This window comes from Berghia stephanieae, chromosome 1, assembly GCF_034508935.2.
Source record: "Berghia stephanieae isolate SIO BIC M18660-M18661 chromosome 1, UCSD_Bste_1.3, whole genome shotgun sequence".
Classification (NCBI taxonomy): domain Eukaryota; kingdom Metazoa; phylum Mollusca; class Gastropoda; order Nudibranchia; family Aeolidiidae; genus Berghia; species Berghia stephanieae.
The window spans coordinates 43,939,606-43,959,767 of record NC_088360.1 but is presented as its reverse complement, the minus strand read 5'-3'; the positions used below and the strand labels follow the sequence as shown (position 1 = coordinate 43,959,767).

General features: G+C 35.8%; 1 protein-coding gene across 1 annotated transcript in view; it reads right to left on the bottom strand.

Moving 5' to 3' along the window:
• Positions 1 to 19,217: 19,217 nt before the first annotated feature.
• LOC144975409 (cdc42 homolog) overlaps positions 19,218 to 20,162 on the bottom strand; it is a 57,881-nt gene continuing 56,936 nt past the window's right edge. Inside the window, exon 5 of the mRNA XM_078919445.1 lies at positions 19,218 to 20,162. This exon is cut by the window's right edge and continues 4,930 nt beyond it. The gene's annotated coding sequence lies outside the window, so the exon portion shown is untranslated.

Sequence of the window (20,162 nt, the reverse complement as noted above, 5' to 3'; positions counted from 1 at the left end):
AAAAAATAAAATGCCAAAAAGTTAATAGAAAATACCACATAACAGTATTTAAAAATGCCAATTATCTACATTTATCACCTTTTCTTCTAATATTAGTACCATTGATGGGTCTATTAGATACTTTAGTAAAATTAATGATTTTCTCTTTTAAACAAGAAAACGCCAAAACTGCTAAAGCTATTATTAAAAAATGCCAAGCGGCTTAAAAAGCCGGGCTTATTTAGGCATTTAAAAATGTTGACATTAAAAACGCCAAACTGGTAATCTTCAATCAACCATATTCCTTCTTTCGATTTTCGCTTCTCAATTTCCGCGAAGTAAGAAGAAAAAATACAAAGGAACTGTGTTTCCCGTCCACCAGTGGACTGTGCATTCAGTATATCGGAAGAGACTCCGGGATGGGGTGATTTTGGGGTTCGAGCTCCTTTCTAGGCATAAACAGCCTCTCATAATCCATTAGTTTGAGAGTTCTCCCGCCCTGCAAAGATGAAAGTCTTAAGGATAAGTACGTGTGAAAGGGAGCAGATCAAAGTAGAACGTGAAGATATAGACACTTTCTGCTATCTCAGGAGTATTATTGACAATAATAATAATAATAATAATAATAATAATAATAATAATAATAATAATAATAATAATAATAATAATAATAATAATAATAATAATAATAATAATAATAATAATAATAATAATAATAATAATAATAATAATAATAATAATATAATAATATATCTTTATTGTCCTAAAAAAAAGTGGCAATTTGTCATTTGGTTACACATTTATAACAATACAATATTGACACATACACACTCACACAGATGCACACTAGTAACATATTAGTCATCGAAAGAAAACAAACAAAAACAAACAAACAAACAAACAAACCGGCTAAAACAACAACAACAACATCATCATCATTATCAAAGATGTAGGTACGGAAGCAGAGGTGAAAGCACGGATAGAAAAGGCACAGGCTGCATTCATATCACACCTTTGAACAGAGTTAGGAGCAGTGGCGTGGGGCCATTGGATCGAATGGTGCCAGGCACCGCACCAATCTTTTAAAAATCATTAACAGCATAATTCAATTAAAAATAAAACTGAGAAATTTTAACTCCACTGTCTTTCGCCAACTCGCCAACAACATACTGCCTTTTTAGTCTCCGCTCTATTCAAGATTCCGATTCACGCACTGCGCCGACTCGTGTGTTGGTGACACCACTGCGCGAATTAGTGACAAAATCAACACCGTGGTGCAAAGCAATCCAAGCTCCATTTAATGCTCTATCCATTAGAATCGCTACAGCTGATTGAGCGAGAAACTGGGTCGAATTATACTATCTTCAAATAGCGGAAAACCCCTCGACTTGTGCCAGGATCTGAGAGCTCCACCGTTGGGCTGGGGGGATGCGCTAATGTTGCACCGTTTACGTCATTATTAGGGTAACTTCGGCCATCCAAAATATTACATTAACTGTCAAAAACACTTGATCATTGTCAAGTTTATTTGTAAGCAGCAAAAAAAAAAAAACAACATAAAACTTTAAAATATATCACATATCAACCCCCCCCCCCCAACCTCTTTTCATGATTATTGAATAAAGTAATTCTTTGCAACGAAGCATTGTGGACGAATTTACCAACATTTTTCTTGCTTGGAGTGCCGAGTTGATGTTACGTGTGTGTGAGTGTTTATATATGTGTGTGTATGTGTGTGTTTGTGCGTGTGTATTTGTGTCAGTCAGAGAAAGAAAGCGAAGATTGTCAACAGTTATACTTTGGTGTCTTTTTTGATTTCTTAAGTACTTAAGCGGGGTGATTTTTTCTTTGTGATGCTTTAAGATCTGAATCTACCTTTTATTTGTGCAATCATTAATCGTATTCCATTGATTTCCATTATTTGAGATATACTTTGAAGTTTTGTTATGTTAAACAATGAATTGCAATGAATCAAGTTGACTCTTTACTTCACCGACCGTTTGGGAGATTGACGCTCGATGACAAATTAAAAATAAAAAGACTAGTTCCTCACCAACCAATTGATTTTGAATTAACACAGGTGTGGAAATCTCGAGAACCGTCTTTTTCAGTGACCTGGTATGACAGACATGAATGGCTCACAGTTAGTTTAGAAGAGAAAAAAACGTTTCTTTTGTTTTTATTGTCTACTTTTTACAGATACAACAAACACGGACAAATCATGGACATCTATAGGCTATAGTGACCTTAACCACTTCCATCGTATTTCTTGACCTCCTGAACGTTATTTTAGCACCCTTAAAAGAGTGAAAAATTTCTTGCGAAATTCAATGAAACAGGAGCGGTTAAATTCGTTAATGATTCTGTCAATTCACAAAGCTGAAATAGATGCCATTCCAGATTTCAATAAACAAATTATAAAAAGATTTGCAGATTTTCTTTACAAGTACTAAAAGTAAGTAATTTCTGTCATAGGTTTTTTTTCTCTTTTGATTTACATTTATTACATATTGATTGCATTTCTACCAAATCCAATCCTTTAAATGATGGACAAAGAATAATTACAAAGACCTTTTCACACGGGACTTGTATCTCAGTGTTGTGGCTTGTTGTTTTCATGAATTATTTGTTTTTGTGAGTTTTGTCCACTCGTAGAACAATCGGTCCTCCCCCCACCCTTCCAAAAAAGAGAGTTTTTAACATGTGCTCTCTTCTCTTGATCGTGTTCACTGTTTAAGAATTTTTCTTCTTCTTCTAATCATGGCACCACCATATGCCGTCAATACGCCACGCCGCTGGTTAGGAGAACTCCCTTAGACTAAAGCGAAGACTTTTCAACTCAAACGTGAAATCAGTCCTACTGTATGGATGTGAAACTTGCAATGCATCGCAAGCATTATAAGAATGATACAGATTTTCGTAAACAGGTGCATGCGTAAGCTACTTAGAATGAAATGGATGGATAGAATTAAGAACGAAGAGGTATGGAAAAGAACACAGCAGAAACAAGTGGGGGAGGAAATAGGAAGAAGACGATGGAGGTGGGTTAGACACACCCTTAGAAAGAATGACTCCACTATGACAAAGATGTCTGTTTTTATTCGTTCACCTGTAATTATGGTAAATAGACATTGATTTTAAGCTGGCTATTCATTTTCTCTTACTTATAATGTCAAGTTCCGGCGAGGTTTGTTGGGACTTTATACTAGGTGAAATTGTTCTAATTCAATCTGACATAAATTAAAGATGAGAAATCTTCTTTACTTAAAAAAAAATTGCACAATTTAGTTAGTTTCGTTATGATAGTTATTGAAATAAATCCACTAAGTAAGCTATTGAGCCTTTTTTTATGAGTAGTTTTCACTAAATTCTTTCAATCAGACTATAAACGTTTAAGGTTACACATAGTTTTTGTGTTGGGTACGTTATATCCGGCTGGCGGATTTTATGAGCTTTTTTGATAAACGCATAGCATCAAATGAGATGCGAAACTTCTGAAGTGACAGAGGGTTTTAATTATGCCAGGTCGTGTCAGGTCGGTAAACATCCTCTCGCTCACATTGTTTTTATATAAGACGAATTTGGCATAGTTTTCGCAGCTTTTATATTCAGTTGGGTGATTTCTGCTCACTAAATACGATTCAATAGTCTGATGTCACATCGCCCAGCAACGGCAGCCATCGTGATTCTAAACCAAAAAAAACGGTACTTTTTATTCTTCATGCTGGCGAGAACTTTTCATATGTCTTGTGATCAAAATGTGTAAAAGTCAAAACATGATCAGATTTATAGTGTTTTTTTTCCCTCTGGATACGCTTTTATGCTCGTCGGAGAAATATTTCATAAGGGCGTCCGCCATTTTTCCGATAGTTTAGAGCCAGTTACTAAGTAACCATGCGTCATTACGAGGGAAGTGACGTTACGACTGTTGAAGCGTATTCTCTCAGACTATAGATAGTATGCGCTTGGCTAAGGAGCTCACAACATTGCAATCCGGAAGTATAACGGACCAACACACAAAACTATGTGGAACCATCATCGTTTATAGTTCAGTGAGAATTACTCATAAACGCGGATTGCAAAAAACAATAACAAAGACCTGAATGACGTCAACTTCGAACTATCTATAGATATAATGAAGTTGACATCGCTCGGTTTGTTATAGTTTTTTGCCATCCACGTTTAGGAGTAATTCTCACTTAACTGTATTATCCAGACTATAAAAGTTCATGGTTACATGTAATTTTGTGCGTTGGTCCGTTATACTTTCGGATGGCAATGTTGTGGGTTTCTTAGGCAAGAGCAAACTATCTCACAACATTGCTATTCGAAAGTATAACGGATCAACACACAAAACTATGTGTAACCTTAAACATTTACAGACTAGTTAATACAGTTTAGTGAGCAGTACTCATAAACATGGATGGCAAAAAATAAAGAAAAAAAAAGAAAACAATAACAAAGGCCTGTGTAACGTCAACTTCGTTCTGTCTATAAACTTTTGTGCATTTGTGCGATTGTACAGGCAGAAATGGTGTGTATTTTATTTAAACACCTACCATCAATTCTCAAATGCCATTTTTACGACATGACATGAACACCAATAAACGGAAGGAGCCCTTACGTTTCATACCTATCTCCATATCTTTATTTTAGTCTTCAGTGTAACCTTGAACTTTAAAAGTCTGATAGATAGAATTTTGTGAGAATTACTCATAAAAATGACTGGCTAAAGACAATAGCAAATATCTCAGTGACGTCAATGTCGTTCCGTCTATATCAATCAGACTATAGATGTTTAAGGTTACACACTGGTTTTGTGTGTTGGTACGTTTTATCCGGCAGGTGGGTGTTGTGAGTATTTTAGCCTAAACACATATCATCTGTAAAACGGGTTATGGACGCGTTACAATGACATAAAAGTGACAAAATTAATGTAAAATTTGATTTCATCCATACACAACAAGTATGCAGACACGAGTGCAACACACACACACACACACACACACACACACACACACACACACACACACACACAGAGTGTATTTTCAAAGCGGCTGTATGTGGGTTTTTAATGTGAAGTCGATAAATCATTGATCATTGATGGTTTGTGTTTGAATAAAATATATCTATGTGTAAAATTGAAAGTTTATTTATTTTTTTTTGGAGAGAATTCAATTTGGGTTTTCTTCTTTTTTTTTTTTTTTTAAAGGTTTGATTGGTTCTTTTTTATAATTATTTGTTTAGTCATTTTTATTTTATTTTATTTTGTCTTATTTCTTTTTGTTTTGTTTTTTTTGTTTTTTGTTTGTTTTGTTTTTGTTTTTGTTTCAACTCTTCAGTTATTTTTGCTGGGTTTTTTTGATTGTTTATTTTTATTTTACAAATATCTTATATATTTTTCTTTTATATCTATTTCGCATTCTTTCTTTATTATTCATTTAAATTAATGTAATGAAAAATAGAAAAATGCTCCAGAGGGAGACAGCCAAAGCAGATGAATTCATTGAATTATACATTTTACTTAAAGTTAATTCAGGATTTTTAATGATTTGATGCACATCATAACTTGTATAACGACACGATGTACCTGGATAAAACTGCAGCTATGACATGTCTAACACTATTGAAAGTTTAGTTATAATAATCAATTCAAATAAAATTGAGTAACTGTGGTGTAAACGTTTTATACACGACATTCATTCACTCACAGGCATACGGTACGAGCTCTGATAAACGGACTAAAAATTAGCATAATGTGCATGGGCTTATTATTCCTCTTGATAATGAGGAGGTTGAGGTTTTAGAGTTTTTTTGTTTTTTTTTTTTTTAAATTTCCCCACTGCAGTAATATGCGGAACGAAGATGACGTCACTCAGCTCTTTGCTATTATTTCAAGAGAGCATGTTAGTGATTATTTCTAAGTTACACGATAAGGTTACACCAGTTCTGTGCGTTGGTATGTTTAATATGGGCGGCGGATGTTATGAATATTTTACCTAAATCAAAGCATCAATCAAGTAGGAAAAAATAAGGAAAGAAAAAATTGGCAATATACGCAGACAATGCAAATTGATGCCATCCAATTAGGTAAAATACTCACACAATCCGCCAGCCGGATATAACGTATCAGCATACAACACTATGTGTATCTTTGAATGTTTAGTTTGATTGATAGAATTTAGTGAGAACCAATCATTGAAATGACTGTTTGAAAATATTAACAAAGAGCTGTGTGAATTCAATTTCGTTCCTTCTATATCTCGAAGCTCTTGTAGATTTATTTAGTTAAATAAATAATTTTTAATAACTCCGTATAAAACAAAAAAAATGTCATACTTATGTTGACTTTATTCGTGGCTTGCCGCAATGTAACATTTGATGTGTTCTTGTATTTTCAGTTTAACCCTCTTCCGCACTAGGAAGTCCTGTCCCAAATTTGTAACATATAGAATTTAGAGGAATCTTCCGCACCTATTGGGACGGGACAAAACAGTCCCGTTATGTCCCAAGCCGTTGTGAAAGACTCCTTCCGCACTAGGACAAAACTGTCCCGGGACAAATTTGTCCTGTCCCACTGGAGAAAACTTCTATTCAAAAGGGGTTCCGCACTAGGACAGGACTGTCCCGGGACACACCTGCGCGAATGCATTATTTTAACATTTTTTTTTTACAAGATTCAAAAGTTTATTTGTAGGCAATTGTCAATATAACTCAAACAATAATAGAATATTTTCATCAACAAATCAAGTAAATAAAATCAATAATAAAGCAAGGCAAACAATGATAGTAATAATGATAATAATAGTAATAATAATAATAATAATAATAATATAATAATAATAATAATAATAATAATAATAATAATAATAATAATAATAATAATAATGATAATTATAATGGTGATAATAATAATGTAAAATCTTCTAATAAATAGATTAGTTATTTAATAGTTTGAAAATAAGTCCTTGGTACAACTCTAATAATTCACATTTTATGAATCAACATAAGATACGACATGACGATAATGATTTTTTACACTGTACAATGGGATTTGTTTACATAAGATTTATATAATCATGAATAATTCTTATAGCAAGAGTAATATTATTGCTGCTGCTACTACTACTACTAATACCACTACCACTACCACTTCTACTACTACTACTACTACTACTACTACTACTACTACTACTACTACTACTACTACTACTACCACTACTACTACTACTACTATTACTACCACTACTACTACCACTACAACAACAACAACTACTACTACTACTACTACTACTACTACTACTACTACTACTACTACTACTACTACTACTACTACTAGTAGTAGTAGTAATGGATGAAATAGAGGTTGCATATTTCTGTGCTTTACTACGTGGAAAAAAAAAGACAAATTGAAAGAGAAAACAATATTGGGTGCATCCTTTAATGACCCAAAGATTGCTCAAGGGTCAATTCCGTTGACTCTATGGTGATCTCCGATCTTATCTTAAAATGACTTTCTTGGAATTACCTCATTTTACCCAGGTGCAAATGAGTACCAGTTCGCTGATGAAAGTAATCTTTGACGGACTAGCATCATTCAAGAGGATAATAGAAAGTCAGCATGGCTCGGTGGTACGGTTTTTGCTTCGTACCCGAAAGGCATCAGTTCGATCACCCGCTGATGCGCTGTGTTGCCTTGAGTAAGTCACCTCGCCTAGCTCAATTTGCGGCGCTGCACTGCGGCTAACGCCTGAGTTATACCTCGTCCTAGCTCAATTTGCGGCGCTGCATTGCGGCTGACGCCTGGGTTATTCCAGTCTTCCCTTGGAATAGACCCTCGAGAAAAATGTCCCATATGGGATGAAAAAGGGAATTTTATTTTTTTAAATTTTAAACTGTTATCTGTCTGCTCAACGTTACAGAAACATGGATAAGTTCCGGATTTATAAGCTTAGGAGGCAAAATGGCCCATGGTTAGCGCGTTGTACTCTGGACTCAGAGGTTCTGTGTTCGATTCCGACCGAAGCCAATGTGTACTTTCTAGAGCAAGAAAATTTACTCCAATCACTCACTCCATTCAGGTGTAAAAGGGTACCTGTCAAGCTGGGATAGTAATCTGCGATAGACTAGCGTCCTGTTCAAAGGTATTCAAACAAATACGTTAATTGTCCGCTTCACGCTATTGAAACCGGAATAGCTCCTGCACCATTGGCTACAAGGCTCTAAAGGAGTTAATTTGTCTTATAATGAGTCCAAGTGGCTCAGAAGGACTTACTTAAAAATATTTTCATTGAAAATTTTCGAAATAAATAACGATAAAGATAATTGTTCCCTCAAGGTACCGAATAGATGTGCGACCGGTTTTAGACACGTTACACACAAAGTGTGACACTTCTTAAATTATATTTATAAACATACGTTTTTAAATTGCCGAAAATGTTTATGTTGCTATGCCTTCTGTACGTGGTTTCATCACATAGAATTATTTTTTGAATTGTTCTTGCTTTTTTATATTCAGAATTGAAATAAATAAATAAATCATAACTGTGAAATTGAATGTAAGCTTCAGTTTAATATACGAAAACAGATAAAATGGACGTTTCGGGTTTCCGCTTCATCAACAACACATGATGAATTAAAAACTACAGACGAATGAGATAATCTGGTAGTGGCGTTGTTAAGATGCATAAACAAAAACATTGATGGGCAGGAAATTGTATGCTACTTTGTGAGGAAGCGCGAATTAAAACAGAGCAATAGAAATTTATAAAAGGTGCGTACTTAATTATGTTAAAAGAGGGGAGGCGGGTAGGAACTGTGTAATGCAGTATAGAAGACAGTGGACTAAAATAAAGTGTGGACTATTGTTGGAAAATGAATACAATGGAATTGGAAATAAATACAAAATGTAAGGGATGTAGGTATTAATATATTAGTGGCATTAGCAGCAGCAGAAGCAACAGTAGTAGTAGTAAGTAGTAGTAGTAGTAGTATAGTAGTAGTAGTAGTAGTAGTAGTAGTAGTAGTAGTAGTAGTAGTAGTAGTAGTAGTAGTAGTAGTAGGGATGCAGAAAATAAAGACAGGCATTTCAATTTTGACACGGCGCCGCCAAGTCTGGGACTTTTTTGTCCTAGTGCGGAAGTCCGCTATATTTTTCTACTATCACAAACGATATGAACACGGGACTGGGACAGTCCTGTCCCGTTGATTTTGTAGCATTTCACAACGGCTTGGGACACAACGGGACTGTTTTGTCCCGTCCCAATAGGTGCGGAAGATTTCTCTAAATTCTATATGTTACAGATTTGGGACAGGACTGTCCCAGGACAGTCCTGTCCTAGTGCGGAAGAGGGTAAATGCTACAAAATCAACGGGACAGGACTGTCCCAGTCCCGTGTTCATATCGTTTGTGATAGTAGAAAAATATAGCAGACTTCCGCACTAGGACAAAAAAGTCCCAGACTTGGCGGCGCAGTGTCAAAATTGAAATGCCTGTCTTTATTTTCTGCATCCCTACTACTGCTACACTACTACTACTACTACTCACTACTATACTACTACTACTACTACTACTACTACTACTACTACTACACTACTACTACTACTAGCCCTACTACACTACTAACTACTACTACTACTACTACTACTACTACTACTACTACTACTACTACTACTACTACTACTACTATTTCTACTGTTGCTTCTGCTGCTGCTAATGCCACTAATATATTAATACCTACATCCCTTACAATTTGTATTTATTTCCAATTCCATTGTATTTATTTTCCAACAATAGTCCACACTTTATTTTAGTTCACTGTCTTCTATACTGCATTACACAGTTCCTCCCCGCCTCCCCTCTTTTAACATAATTAAGTACGCACCTTTTATAAATTTCTATCGCTCTGTTTTAATTCGCGCTTCCTGACAAAGTAGCATACAATTTCCTGCCCATCAATGTTTTTGTTTATGCATCTTAACAACGCCACTACCACATTATCTCATTCGCCTGTAGTTTTTAATTCATCATGTGTTGTTGATGAAGGGGAAACCCGAAACGTCCATTTTATCTGTTTTCGTATAGTAAACTGAAGCTTACATTCAATTTCACAGTTATGATTTATTTATTTATTTCAATTTTGAATATAAAAAAGCAAGAACAATTCAAAAAATAATTCTATGTGATGAAACCACGTACAGAAGGCATAGCAACATAAACATTTTCGGCAATTTAAAAACGTATGTTTATAAATATAATTTAAGAAGTGTCACACTTTGTGACACAGCAGTAACGTGTCTAAAACCGGTCGCACATCTATTCGGTACCTTGTGGGATCAATTATCTTTATTCCTTATTTATTTCGGGAATTTTCAATGAAAATATTTTTAAGTAAGTCCTTCTGAGCCACTTGGACTCATTGTAAGACAAATTAACTCCTTTAGAGCCTTGTAGCCAATTGTACAGGAGTTATCCCGGTTTCAATAGCGTGAAGCGGACAATTAACGTATTTGTTTGAAAACCTTTGAACAGGACGCTAGTCTATCGCAGATTACTATCCCAGCTTGACAGGTACCCTTTTAGACCTGAATGGAGTGAGTGATTGGAGTAAATTTTCTTGCTCTAGAAAGTACAAATTGGCTTCGGTCGGAATCGAACACAGAACCTCTGAGTCCAGAGTACCACGCGCTAACCATGGGCCATCTTGCCTCCTAAGCTTATAAATCCGGAACTTATCCATGTTGCTGTAGCGTTAAGCAGACAGATAACAGTTTAAAATTAAAAAAAATAAAATTCCCTTTTTCATTCCATAGGGGAATTTTTTCTCGAGGGTCTATTCCAAGGGAAGACTGGAATAACCCAGGCGTCAGCCGCAACGCAGCGCGCAAATTGAGCTAGGGCGAGGTATAACACAGGCGTTAGCCACAGTGCAGCGCCGCAAATTGAGCTAGGCGAGGTGACTTACTCAAGGCAACACAGCGCATCAGCGGGTGATCGAACTGATGCCTTTCGGGACGAAGCAAAGACCGTACCACCGAGCTATGCTGACTTTCTATTATCCTCTTGAATGATACTAGTCCGTCAAAGATTACTTTCATCAGCGAACCGGTACTCATTTGCACCTGGGTAAAATGAGGTGATTCCAAGAAAGTCATTTTAAGATAAGATCGGAGATCACCATAGAGTCTACGGAATTGACCCTTGAGCAATCTTTGGGTCATTAAAGGATGCACCCAATATTGTTTTCTCTTTCAATTTGTCTTTTTTTACACGTAGTAAAGCACAGAAATATGCAACCTCTATTTCATCCATTACTAGTAGTAGTAGTAGTAGTAGTAGTAGTAGTAGTAGTAGTAGTAGTAGTAGTAGTAGTAGTAGAATTAGTAGTAGAAGTAGTGGAGAAGAGGTGGTAGTTGTAGTGGTGGTGGTAGTAGTAGTAGTAGTAGTAGTAGTAGTAGTAGTAGTAGTAGTAGTAGTAGTAGTAGTTGTTGTTGTTGTTGTTGTGTTGTAGATGTAGTAGTCGTAATAGTAGAAGTAGTGGTAGTAGTAGTAGTAGTAGTAGTAGTAGTAGTAGTAGTAGTAGTAGTAGTAGTAGTAGTAGTAGAAGTAGTAGTAGTAGTAGTAGTAGTAGTAGTAGTAGTAGTAGTAGTAGTAGTAGTAGCAGTAGTAGTGGTAGTAGTAGTAGTAGTAGTATAGTAGTAGTAGTAGTAGTAGTAGTAGTAGTAGTAGTAGTAGTAGTAGTAGTAGTAGTAGTAGTAGTGTAGTAGTAGTTGTAGTAGTAGTTGTTGTAGTAGTAGTAGCAGCAGCAATAATATTACTCTTGCTATAAGAATATTTCATGATTATATAAATCTTATGTAAACAAATCCCATTGTACAGTGTAAAAAATCATTATCGTCATGTCGTATCTTATGTTGATTCATAAAATGTGAATTATTAGAGTTGTACCAAGGACTTATTTTTTAACTTATTAATTTATAATTCAAACTATTAGATAACTAATCTATTAATTAGAAGATTTTACATTATTATTATCACCATTATAATTATCATATTATTATTATTATTATTATTATTATTATTATTATTATTATTATTATTATTATTATTATTATATTATTATTATTATTATTTATTATTATATTACTATCATTATTACTATCATTGTTTGCCTTGCTTTATTATTGATTTTATTTACTTGATTTGTTGATGAAAATATTATATTCTTGTATGAGTTATATTGACAATTGCCTACAAATAAACTTTTGAATCTTGTAAAAAAAAAAAAATGCATTCGCGCAGGTGTGTCCCGGGACAGTCCTGTCCTAGTGCGGAACCCCTTTTGAATAGAAATTTTCTCCAGCGGGACAGGACAAATTTGTCCTGGGACAGTTTTGTCCTAGTGCGGAAGGAGTCTTATGATCCTGAAGCAAACTAATTCATAGTTTTCGTTGAATAAAATATTATGCCATTTAACTAAAAATGTTCGTCTTGGATCTTGATATGGCGCAATTAAATTAAAACTCGCCTCTTGATTATGATTATACTCATATGAGTAACATTACGCATAGAAATTCATTTGAAAATAATTGGAATGCAAAAGATAGGAAATCACACGACACCAGTACCTGCTCCGTAATTTATCGCTTTGGTATGTTCAAAATAAAGAAGGAGCAAACTCAGAGTAATTTTGCCACATATGATGAATTTAACTAGAATAAAATTTTATTTGTGCACGTTTGATTTTAATAAAAGTGAACCATAGACAATGTAAATAACAATAAATAGGAGATCTATTTTCTGCGAAACGATTTCCTGCTGAGAGAGAGAGAGAGAGAGAGAGAGAGAGAGAGAGAGAGAGAGAGAGAGAGAGAGAGAGAGGGGGGGGGGGGAGAAAGGAAGGGGTGAAATAATGAGGGGAGTGGGAGTGGGGGCAGGGAGATATAAAAAAGATAATCTTAATATATATATATATATATATATATATATATATATATATATATATATATATATATATATAATTAGAGAAAGATTTTAACCTAATTCCACAATATTTTCTTTAAAAAATAAGATATTTTAAGATAATGAAATGAGCGGAAAGTAACCATTAATCTTGGCTTTGAAGTAAGTACTTTTGATAATCTTTTTGCTTAACGAAATAATAGATAGATAGATATGTTTAAAAAAAATAGCATTTAGCATCCTAACTTTTAAGTACACACAAGAGCTAGTGCTTTGATATAAAATGGTTAAGTGTCTGTGCACTTCAAATGCAATGCGTACTATGTTTATGATGTACGCATGCAGCCTTAAACGAGAGGCACTTTGAATATGCATTTAACAGCTGACAAGACGGATTTTACCTCTTTGTGTAAAACGCTGTCAGGGAAGGTGAATTGTAATAAATATTATGAAAAAGAGCAATTATAATTAATGCGCGTTATCACTGTGATAGATATGAATAAATGTGTATGAAACAGTCTGATTTTGTCAGTGAAGGCTTTTGACCTCCCATGGTGGGCAGGAGGTCACTTGCTGTGTCTTCTATCCCCCTATATCTATTTTCCGAGTTTTCTTTCTGCTTTTGCCTTGGAATGAGATTACCTGGTTTTGTCCTGGCTCTGACTGGAATTCTTTGCTGAGAGGATAACAGTCAAATGTATAGTGTTACGGTTTGGGAGCTGATTTATTTCCTTGTAAATCATTTTTCTGTTATGTTATGTTTGTTAGGTTGTCTGCTTTGTATATTCTGTAAATATTTGAGTGTAATTCTCTTAGTGGGATCCTGATCCTGATCTCAAACTACACTCCAGAACGGTTTCCCCGAACTCCCCGGGACACGCAAAAAAGTTCGAGGAAACCGTAGTTCGAGGGAACCGTACGTTGCCAAAATAACTTGAGGCTCGCAGTATTGACTTTGCCACCACCCAAAGGATAATATCTAGTTCGATATCCATAGCGGTATGTGGCCTTCAGTAAGCCACTTCTCCGTAGCTCTATTTGCGGCACCGCGTTGCAACTGATATCTGGGTTATTCCAGTCTTCCCTTGGAATAGACCCTAAGTCAAATTTCCTCTTGAAGATGAAACAAGGGAACTGTATTATTTATTTATTTCATTGATATGTTGAGGGAGATAAATGTATAAATGACATACCAAAAATTGTTTGTGTGTGTGTGTGTGTGTTTGTGTGTGCGTGTGTTTGTGTGTGTGTGTGTCTGTGTTTGGGAGGGGGGGGGTGCTAAGTTACAACATTCATTTAGCGTCGTAGCCAATTATGTAGCGTGGCATTGAAAATAGAACTAGTGGCGAAGTTGCTAAGAATAAGCAGAGAGGTGTCGGTTATGCGAGGTGTGTAAGTGGCTGTGTGTGTCTGCATGTATATCATATTGTATACACACACATACGCAACTGTCAATGCCATTGATAGTATATCATCAGTGGTCGAAATCACCTGGCGCATTAAAAAAATAATCTTATTAATTAATTTTAAAAAAAGTTAGCTGGGTCAAATTAGTTCGAGGAAACCGTGTTCGAGGCAAAAATTAGGTCGAGGCAAGAATGGCATTATAACAAAGAATAATAAGAAACAAAATTCGGGACATTCGATTGAGTTCTAGGAAACCGTGTGTTCGAGGAATCCGTGTTCAAGGAAACCGTGCTGGAGTGTAAGCAACACTGATAGTGTGCTCTTGGAATCTACATCTGTTCCCTTTTTGAACCAATCCTCTTCTGTATCTGTATGGTTGGCGCTGAAGAAACCAATGGTCTGGTTGTATTTCAGCGGCGTCCTCATTGGGCGCGGGCCCATGTCAGTCGGGCCTTGAAATCGTTTAGGTGTGGTGCCATGATGACCAGTTCATCCAGCCCATTCCACTCCGAGATAGTTCTAATGAAGAAAGAATTTCTGTAGTTTTGTGTTCTTGTCTGTGGGATTTTGAAGCAGTTCGAATTGTTTGTGGCGTATCTGTCAATGGGGTTTTCGGTTATGTGGTTGGCGAAAGTGAGTGCTCGGATTTTTCTTTTGTTTGGTCGTGGCGTGAAAAAGGAGTCTGCCTTTGTTGATGGTATTTGATCTGTTATTATCTTGAACATGAATGACAGACGGGTTTCTTTTCTTCTTTGTTGGAGGCTGATGAGACTCCTTTCTTCTAACATTTTTGTCATGCATCCTGGGGTTCTGCTCTTATAGTTCCCAGTTATGAACCAGTTTGCATGACGTTGGGGCGTGGCTAAGATTTCGGCGGAGAAACGCGAGGGTGCAGCTTGCCTTTTGGGTTATTTTGTTAATGTGTTTCCCCCATTTCAAGTCCTTTGAGAAGGTGATGCCAAGGTATGGGTTATCGTCGACTTGTTTCAGGACGGTGTTGTTTAACTTGTAGGTCTCATTGTACTTTTTAGCTGTGCTGAGGATGTAGCATTTGTTTGCGTTAAATTTCATTCCCCAATCATTAGCCCACTGTTCGAGACTATTCAAGTCCTCTTGTAGCAAATTTTTGATCATTTGCAGATTTTATTGGTCGGTATATTAGACAGTCATCGGCGAATAACCTAATCTGAGATTTTACTCGTAGAGGTAGGTCATTGATGAAACAAAGAAATAGTATGGGTCCTAGCACCGTTCCCTGTGGTACTCCTGATATGATTGGACATTCATCCTCTTTAACTTATTTTTTCTTGCCTACCTTAACTGTGATTCTATTATCATTTTTTTTACATTCCCATTTTCTGTCTTTTTACTGGCGCTGAAATGACCTAAATGTGCCGCAAGAAACCCCTTAAAAACAAAAACAAAAAAAAACAAAAAAAAACAAACCCCCCCCCCCCCCAAAAAAAAAAAAAAACACACTAGGCAGGCTGACGGGACAATGTCGGTAATTTGATATTTCTCTCTATATATTATAGGTTCTCTGCTTAAACGAACCCGTTAGTAATAGCCTAGCAATATTCGTGGATCTGTTGACAAGACCCAATATCTGCTGGAGACTTGACTTTAAGCACAACATTTTGTCAATAACAATCTAAACGCAGGACACATCTATCGTCGTACGTCAGTTGACATTACGTAAAGGATGTCCTGTAGTGTTTCGAGTTGTAACATCCAACTAGATGTTTCCCCGAAGAACATAGCATTGTATTTGATAGATGGCGAACCGGATAAGGTGCACTTATAATTATATTTATAACACTTCACTCCGTATTAACATGACACACTTTTGAACGCCGGAAATCCTGTAAACTATAATAATTTGCATACGAGACAGAATGTGATAGCAATGATAATACATACTAGCAATAATAATGATTGCAATTTTAATCAATAATGGGATTGAGATCACGCGACTTAAATATAAGAACGTATAAAGGATACTAAGCAGGACATTGACACTTCTTAATTGTTCTGAAAAAACTTATAAATTTTTTGTAATGTGTACTTGGGCATTAGTTGTAAATGTAACGTTAAAAAAGATTTACTACTTTAAGATACTCGCTGACAAATAATTTTGTCACAGAATAAATAAGGCATTAAAAATATTTCAACGCAGCAAGAGTAGGCCTACTTAGTGGAATACAAATGAAACGCGATTATGATTGAGAGAACACTTCGTGACATCTGCCATTCTTCAATTCTTGTGCATTCCATTGATCTGCAACCCAGATTGTAATGAAGGCAGGGCATACACAGTTGTGTTAGCCTTGAATGAAGGCATTTCTTGTGGTGGAAGTAATAATCACGTTGAAAAGTGTTCATGAGCATATTATCCACTGATGAAATAGTACTTTCAAAATGATTTTAGAATATTTTCGTTGGCACATGTTTTAGCAAATACCGCAACACTGCACAACAGAGATTATTTCACAAGGAGAAAATATATCATCTTGCAAAAGCAATCGCGCTATATATCTCGGCCCCTTTGCGTGTGAAGCGATCGCTCTAGCAACTAATGTTTATGTTGTTATTAACTTTGATTGTCTCCCTCCAAGTCAAGGGTCCCTGTCAGAACCAAGAAAAAAAAATCTGAGCAATCTCAATTCAGAGCAAAAACAGAGAGCAACATGGAAAGGGAAAATAGATAGTATAGGAGATAGAAGACACAACACGTGACCTCCTGCCCACAATGGGCGGTCAGAGGACCCCATCAAGTCTACCAACTGAGCTATCGGGGACCCTCCTATTTGTTCATATCCTCTTCAAGTATTCCGTAAAACGTACAAACTGAATGAGACAACAGCTAGTAAACTGCATTCTTGTTGATGCAGACAATGCTGTCGCTATTTAATTTTCTGTTTCTCTTGCCAAGTTAAATTGGTTTTAGGCCTTGAGAATAGAGGTAGGCGTTTAGATTTTATAGAGTTAACTACATACTGGATATTATTATAAAAATGAGAGGAGTAGGGAAATGGGAAGAATAACAATTCACTTTCTGCGCAGCTTTCAGAAGCGATCAGGGGGCAACATTGTTTAGTCGTATGATCTTTACCTCTGTGCCTAAAAGATATCGAGTTCGACTATCCGCTGTGTGGCCTTGAGCAAGTCACCTCGCCCTAGCTCACTTTGCGGCGCTACACTGAGGTTGACGCCTGGGCTATTCCCTCATAGGGATGAATAAGGGGAATTTTATTCAATCTTTATATTTTGATTCTATTTCTAAAAAAAATATTTTAAAATTTTTATTTACTTTTTAAAATCTTTATTAAAAAAAAAAAATTAAAATGATACCACAAGGTGAGGTAATGCAGAGGGGAGAAACTATATTTCAGAAACACACTCACTTGCACAAGACTTTTTTTTTCACTCATTGAGAAGTCTCCAGTTAGGGCCGGGTAAAATCGAATCAACTGTGAACCATGAGCTTTTTATATAAAAACTTGAGCTTTTATATAGCGCAATATCCATAAAATGTGCTCAAAGCGCTTCACAAGGGGTCCCTGACCAAAAGCAACACGTAACATGTAGAACGAGAAATGACGCCTGTTAGGCGATATTACAAATTTTCCGACAGAGACAACACTGTTGACGGCCAGATACTCATTTTTCACATGAGGACAGTGAGAGAATGTGAGTAAAGAGTCTTCTCCAAGGACTGAAATATGCACCGAGCGAGGCTCGAACCCAGGACCTTCCAATCCAAAAGCGAGTGTCATACCGCAAGACCACATATAGCAAATATCTACTATAAATATAAATGTGCTCAAAGCGCTCACAAAATCAAAAACAGCACTTCATGTATAGGACGAGACATGACGCCTACACTTAAGTCTCCTTACTCCAAAAGATCGGAAAGCCACAGAGAAAAGGACACAGAAATTCTTCAAGCCGATCTAGATAGCTTACAATGCTGGGAAATAGAAAATAGCACGGAATGCCATCCTAAGAAGTGTCAGGTTCTAAAATTCACAAACAAGAAGAAAATGACGCATTCAACAATACACAATACATCACAAAGCACTAAAAGTAAAGTGAGCAAGACGAAATATCTAAGAGTGACAATAACTAACAAACTAAATTGGAAAGATCATAATATTACAAAAACATGCAAAAAAAAAAAAAAAAAAAAAAAGAAACTTTACTTTAGGCTTTAGGTTTCCTCAAAGAAACTCATACGACAGCGGGAGTGAAATAAAATTAAAGTGCTATAAATCCTTTGTTAGACCTACACTAGAATATAGTAGCTCTGTATGGGACCCTCACCATTAATTCAGAAATCCAAAGAATACAAAACAGGGGAGTAAAATTTATAAATCAAAACAACAAAGATAAAAAAAAACACAATATGATTTAGATCTTGATCCGCTACAACAGAGAAGAAAACGTGACAAAGTGACAATATTTTGCAAAGGCTTAAACGACCAAGTGAAATTACCCCTCGGTGATATTCAACAAAATAAGAGGAAGCCATCCAAGTTTATGGTTCCCACTCAGGATTGGATGTGTCCACTTGTACTCGTTCATACCATTGGCATTGAGACATTGGAATAGTCTCACATCTCCAATGAAAAAAAAATACTGTGGTCTGTGGAATCTTCAATATTGAAGTTACAAGAAGAAGACAAGAGATAAGGGGAATAAATGGATCGACCTGTAGCTCCCACCATTAGACTTCAGTGATGTTAACCTCGCTAAACTGGTCTTATTTGAGGACAAAGATGACACATGTGGAAGGTGCATCAAGCACCCACTCCACTATTCGGGGTCACAAAAGAGAATGGGTAACATGAAAACAAACACTAAACATTACTTCATATTGCATGAACTTTATTTTCATCACAGATTCAGAAAACAAAGCAATTTGTAATAATGCAACAATAAATAAATCAAATAATGTGTGAGCAGTTATATAATTCAAAGGAACATTTCACAAAAAAATAAAAACAAACAAAAACTAATATGTATCTAGATACAATGATTGCAAAATGACATTTAAAAAAAAGTGTGTAGCTTCGTAAATATTCATATTTCATTGATTGCAGGTGTATACAGTTCATCCGCTAACCAGTTCTTTGTCATTGTTAAAATACAGTGACTAATGTCACATGTTTTCAATTATTTGTTTTTAGTTTTACGGCGCTTTTGGGACTTTTAAGTCGTCACTGTCAGTCGACAAGAATATAAAGATATATTTCATAGACCTAGGGTCCATCTGCACCCAAGAGAAGGACAAATTGTACTTTAAGTTCAGACAGAATGTAGACTCCATGAACGCAATATCCGTGAAGCTACTAAAACGTTCCACACGACTCCTCCCTCTCAGCAAAAAAATAAAAAAATAAAATAAAAAAATCACAAGCAGGACCCGAGAAAACCCAATTTCATTCCATAAAACATGGAAGAGACTAGATCTATTGTTTGTTTTTATGGGTTTTACGGCGCTTGCAACACATTTAGGTTATATCAGCGCCAGTAAAAAGGAAGAAAATGGGATAGTAAAAAGTTCTAGAATTACAATTAAAGCACCCAAGAGAAAGTAAGACAAAGGGGAACTGGGAACAAATAGGGATCAGATGTAGATTCCAAGAGCATATCACCAATGTACTTAGTTTGAGATCACCTATAAGTCTCATCCGGATACAAGCACAAAATCCAACAAAGAGGAATACACTCAAATGCTTACATTATACATTTAAAATAACAAATATAATAATACATAACAGACAGATGATTTACAAGGAAAAAAATATCTCCC